Genomic DNA, 5,616 nt, shown 5'->3' on the forward strand with positions numbered 1-5,616 from the left:
TGGTTTGGTCCTTTTCGGTTTGCTTATCTGAGTGCTGTTTGAGGCCTTCTGTCCCTTCCTTTCACCCAACACTTCCTTGCTGACATTCTTTTTCACCCTTTGGAGAAAGCTGGCACAGAGTTCCTTAAAATCATCATCTGACTCATCCATCCTCTGACCAGCTTTAAGGCTTGCGGGTGGTCTTCTGAGGTGTGAGGTCTATCTGGGGGGCCGAGAATGAGCCTAGCAGGGCCTCATTCAGACCTGCAGCTCCATGAAGGCTCCTCTTAGCTTCTCACTAGGACACCTGGAGAGTTTGCACAACTGAGCAAAAAGTAATGCTTTTCCCTTCATAAGGATTCAAAATGTCTTTGTTCAGATTGAGTCCCTGTTAAAACAGCACATTCAAAGTTCACATCGGAGAGCTTTTGTGGTCCAACAGATGCCTCTGAGATAGAATACATATGAACTCCATGCTCGGGTGATTCTCCAAAATCTCCATAATGGTAAAGCACATTGGTTTATTTAATGCCACATCTGTGAAAAATCAAAAACATCTAAATGTTATTAGACAGACACTGCATTCTATGCCATTTCTTCCAGGAAGGTACAAGAGGATGTGGAGTATGGGCAAAGTCCTCAGAATAACAGTACCTGTGTCAAATACTCAGGTACAGCCTGGTTGACAACAAACTCATGGGGAGTTTATCACAACACAACACAACACAACACAACACAAGGGGAAGGATCTAGTAACCCATCAAGGAACATGAGCATCTTGGAAGAGTATTGTTTTTACTGAAATCTAGTGAATGAGTCCCATGAAGGGCAGTCACCACAGAAACAAGATGATGGCCAAATGCAGAAAAAGTGCAGGGCCAGGGGAGAGGGTGGCCAATGGAGAGAATATGCCCTTGGATACTTGGGAAGAAATGAGATGAACACAGGAGGCTCATCCATCACTGATACAATGTTTTCAAATTTTAAAAGGGCGACTTAAAAAAAAAAGGGGCCACTTTTCTCCACCCTCTCTCATGCTAGCAAGAACTCTAAACTCAAGTGACTGGAATGGTGAACACCGCAAAGCCTGGGTCTTATGGGCATGATTACTCTGGCACAGTTTAGCGGGACTCAAAAATCAAAACTGAGGGGCACCCGGGTGACTAAGTCAGTTAAGCATCTGCCTTCAGCTCAGGTCATGATCCTGGAATCCTGGGATCCCTGAGCAGGAGCATGCTTCTCCTTCTCCCTCTGTTGCTCTCCTTGCTTGTGCTCTTTCTCTCTGGCAAAAACAAAAAAAATAAATAAATAAAAATAAAAATCTTAAAAAAAAATCAAAATGGAATGACCCAGTGACAGAAAGTGCAATCTCCACCATCCGAGTAATCCGTTTAATCACCTATTTTTTCCGGAGTGGGACAGACAGGCATACCTGTAATCTACTTCCCATGGCTGCCCCATCCTCATCTTTCCGTGTCACCTTGTTAGAGAAGCGTCCCCTCATCCTTTATCCAAGTGGACCCTCTCCAATCCCACTTTTTTTCTATCATCACACTTTACAATCGCATTTATCACTAGTTACCTTCATTTGTAGTAACATTTATTGAATGCTTATGGCATGCCAGGCACGGTTCTAATTGCTTTAGAAGTCTAGCTCATGTAACCCTTACAACGATCCTATTCCGTGGGCTCTACCCTCATCCCTTAACAGCCAGGGGTCCGGCATAAGAATGAGGGACTGACTTAAGCTCACGCAACTTTTGAAGTGGCAGAGCTGGGATCACATCCAAGCGGGTGGTTCTGGGGCATCAGCACGTACACTCTTATGCACTTACTGTCTGTCTCCTCCTAGGCTCAAAACTTCAGGGGGGCACAGACTCACCTATTCTACTCTGGATTCCCTGTGGCTGGTTAGGCACCTGATTTGTAAAGACTTCAGAACAGTGGGAGAGGATACTGCAGGGAGGGAACCGCGTCTGGGCGCCTGACTCGAGCCCTGGAACGTGGGGAGCTAGAGCAGATGCCACCCCCCGCGCCGCGGGGGTGTGCACGGGGCCTGTGACATTTGTCCGACAACAGCCCACGTCCTGTCCGCACTCCCTCCGAATGTGCAGAAGGAAGCAGCAAGTTTCCGGAGGGCTGGGGACTCGCGTCTACGCCGGCAGACGCGGAATGAATGAGTGGGCAGTGCGGGGCGGACCCTCCCGCCCCCCCGGGACCCGGTGACACACGGCCAGCGGGCAGGGGCTCGGCCTGGGGGCGACCGCCAACGACTCTGGCAGCTACCAAGCCGCACCGCAAATTCCGATCGCCAGCCGGACCCCCGGGCTGTGACCCGGTGGACACCCGATCCCCCCTCGCCCTTCCTCCCTCCAGGCGGCCCCAGGACCCTCCGCCCGAGCGCGGCTCCTTCCAGCCTCCACACCGCGGGCGAGAAAGGCCCCAGGTGACTGGACGTCCTCTCCAGACTGCAGGCTCCTAACCCTAAAACCCGACTCCTCCTACCTCCGGCGCAGCCGAGGCACCTTCTCAACGGAGAGCCTCGCGCCTACGCATGCGCCAACCGGCGCCCCCTGCGGAGGAGAGCGCCCGCGCAGGCGCGGCCCCGCCCGGGAGCCCCGCTTCCCGTCGTCCTCCGCGGCCCGGGCGCGCGGCCGGGAGCGTTTCCGGGCGGCGCCAGCAGGGGAGCGGCTGAGGGCGGCGCTCGAGGCCCGAGTGGCCGCAGGTGTGCGCGGCGCCCCGCGAAGGCTGTGAGGTGCTGAGGAAGAGGCAGCGTGAGCGCAGGGCGCCGCCTCGGTCCGCCGCGGTTCCTACGGGAAATGTTTGCGGAGGCCGGGGCGGCCCCTCGGAGCGCACCTGCCGGAGGGGTGGTGTGGAGACGCACCGAGCGTGGCCTACCGGGCGGAAGAGCCTCCCGGCCCAGGTGGTAGCGAGCGGGCGGAGGCCCGGGGGGGGGGGGGGGGGCTCACGTGCCGCCCGAGGGTGCGCGGCGGGCTCGCGTGTGAGGACCTGCCTTCCACCTGCCGGTAGCGTTCGGAGCCCCAGCCCGGAGGTCCGCGGGAGACCCTGTCGGCGCACGAGGAAGGATCCGGAAAGGCCAGGCCGGAGGCCGGGAGAGGCCCTGGGAGATGCTGGAGTCGCGGACGTGAGATTGGCCCCGAGTGGAAGTCGGTGCGGAAAGTGAGAAAGGACCTGGGCGATCCGGTTAACATTTCTAGCTTTCTGGCCTGAGCCTCTGGAGTGGAGTGTGGTTCCGTTTACCGAACTAATGAACACAGGAGGAGGAGCTTTGGACCGACGATAATACGTTTAGCTGGGTTTGCTTTTAAGATGTAACTTACCGTAAAATTTAAAGCGTATAATGAATTTTCACACATTCCCAAGGTCGTGCAGTCATCACCACGTCATTCCCGAACATCTTGTAACCCCAAATAGAAATCCCTCCCCACCCAGGAGCAGGTACACCCCGTTCCCCTCTGCCCAGCACACCACTGTTTCGGGGGATTGGCCTATTCTGTACATTTTCTATAAATGCTGTTGTGCAATATGCAGCCCTTTTTTTTTTTTTTGTCCAGCTTTTACTTAGCGTAATATTTTTAAGGTCCATCCATGTTGTAGCATGAATTGGTTCTTCAGTTTTCTTATATGTATATTTTATTTATTTGGCAGAGAGCAGAAACAGGGGAAGCAGCAGAGAGGGAGAAGCAGGCTCCCCACTGAGCAGGGAGCCAGAAGCCAGGCTGGATCACAGCTGGAGCCAAAGGCAGGCACTTAACAGACTGAGCCACCCAGACACCCCTGGTTCTTCACTTAGTGGCCGATGAAGCTTCCCTTGTATGGATGGATATTCCACATTCTCCACATCAGTTGGTGGAGTTTTGGCTGTTTTGAATAATGCTGCTGTGAACATTGTGGTAGGAGTTGTATGTTTTTAGTTCTCTTGAGTATATACCTAAGTCTACAATTGCTGGGTCACATTACGTTTACATGCTGAGTGTTGAGTTTCAAATGTGAATAGAACTACCAAGACCTTTTTCTGTATGGTTTTGGAAACTGAAGTTACTTTGTAATACGGTTTCCGATTGGGTTCAATAAATAGCACAAGAAGAGTGGCCGCACGGAGGCATGGTTGGGGTAGAGTGTCTCATTTATACTGCAGAGTTTTAATTTATGAGGGTGAGTGGGTGACAACACACAGCAGCCAATGCCATTGGAAGAATTTATTACATTTCCAGAGAGAAGAGGGTATGCCACACTACATGGGACCACAGGGAAGGTTCTGGTCAGGAGATGGGGGAAAGCCTAGGTCAGAGCCTTTATTCCTTGAGAAAGGCAAGGCAGGCCTGAGAAAACAGTTTAGGACTGGCTAGTTTGAATAATTCTGGTGGGCTTTGGACTATAGGGGTGGTCTCTAGTTGCTTGGTCCCTGGCCCTGGGATGATTTAGGGCCAGAGAAATCATTGGTTTGGTCTGTGAGCATTAAAGGAGTTGGTTTGCTTGTGAGAGGCTGCTCCCAATAAGTTGATTATCATTTTTAGGAATTAGTGAGCCCTGGGAAGGGCAGTCCGGTCCCTGTCCCATCCCCCACCCCCACCTCTACCAGCAAGGTTTTTAAGATGTCAAAACATTGTAAGGTACAGAAAAATGTTAAAAATGTAATTAACACACATGGTTGGGTTGATAGGAAGGCCAGTCATAAAGGTGGTGATGATTTTTCTCTAGTCAGATTGGAAGTGCAGGGCCTGAGCCCAGTTTAGGATTCAAACGTCGGGATCCCTGGGTGGCTCAGCAGTTAGCGCCTGCCTTCGGCCCAGGGCGGGATCCTGGAGACCTGGGGTCGAGTCCCACGTCGGGCTCCCTGCATGGAGCCTGCTTCTCCCTCTGCCTGTGTCTCTGCCTCTCTCTCTCTCTCTCTCTCTCTCTCTCTCTCTCTCTCTCTCTTTCTCTTTCATGAATAAATAAAATCTTTAAAAAAAAAAAAAAAAGAAAAAAAAAGGATTCAAATGTCTTGGAGGCCCAGGGAAGAAAACCCTCCCTCATGGAAAAAAAAAAAAATCTGGCCATATTATTCTTTTAAGCAAAATTAGTTGAAGTCTAGTTTAGGAAAAGCATTCTTTAAACCTTGGATTCTCAACTGAATTACCTGTGGAATATGTTAAGCTAGAAATACTTGGATACCACCCTTAGATCTGCTGAGTAGATCTTGGGCAATCCTTCCAACCTGTAGCTTTTGAAAGTTTCACAGGTGATTCTGATAGTCTTTAGATTAGAGACTGATACTTAGGATCCCTGGGTGGCGCAGTGGTTTGGCGCCTGCCTTTGGCCCAGGGCGCGATCCTGAAGACCCGGGATCGAATCCCACGTCGGGCTCCCAGTGCATATGGAGTCTGCTTCTCCCTCTGCCTGTCTCTCTCTCTCTCTCTCTCTCTCTCTCTCTCTCTCTCTCTCTCTCATAAATAAATAAATAAATAAATAAATAAATAAATAAATAAATAAATAAAAATTTAAAAAAGAGTCTGATACTTATTATATTTAATTGATACCTACTGATCAAATCCTGTAGGCTAAGTGTAAAGGAGATACCAAAAGCTGGGTGAGAGGTTATTGGGATTTAGAGTTTGACAGTTTGTCCCTTCA

The 5,616-nt window shown here is 50.8% G+C and overlaps 1 long non-coding RNA gene across 1 annotated transcript; it reads left to right on the forward strand.

Annotated features, from left to right (window-relative positions):
* The first annotated feature begins 2,624 nt into the window (after window positions 1–2,624).
* Window positions 2,625–4,091, forward strand: LOC129519651 (uncharacterized). The gene is made up of 2 exons (XR_008666427.1): window positions 2,625–3,438; window positions 3,649–4,091. It is a non-coding gene; the product is annotated as an uncharacterized LOC129519651 (long non-coding RNA).
* Window positions 4,092–5,616: the final 1,525 nt, after the last annotated feature.

Source organism: Nyctereutes procyonoides, unplaced genomic scaffold (genome assembly GCF_905146905.1).
Source record: "Nyctereutes procyonoides isolate TBG_1078 unplaced genomic scaffold, NYPRO_anot_genome, whole genome shotgun sequence".
NCBI lineage: Eukaryota > Metazoa > Chordata > Mammalia > Carnivora > Canidae > Nyctereutes > Nyctereutes procyonoides.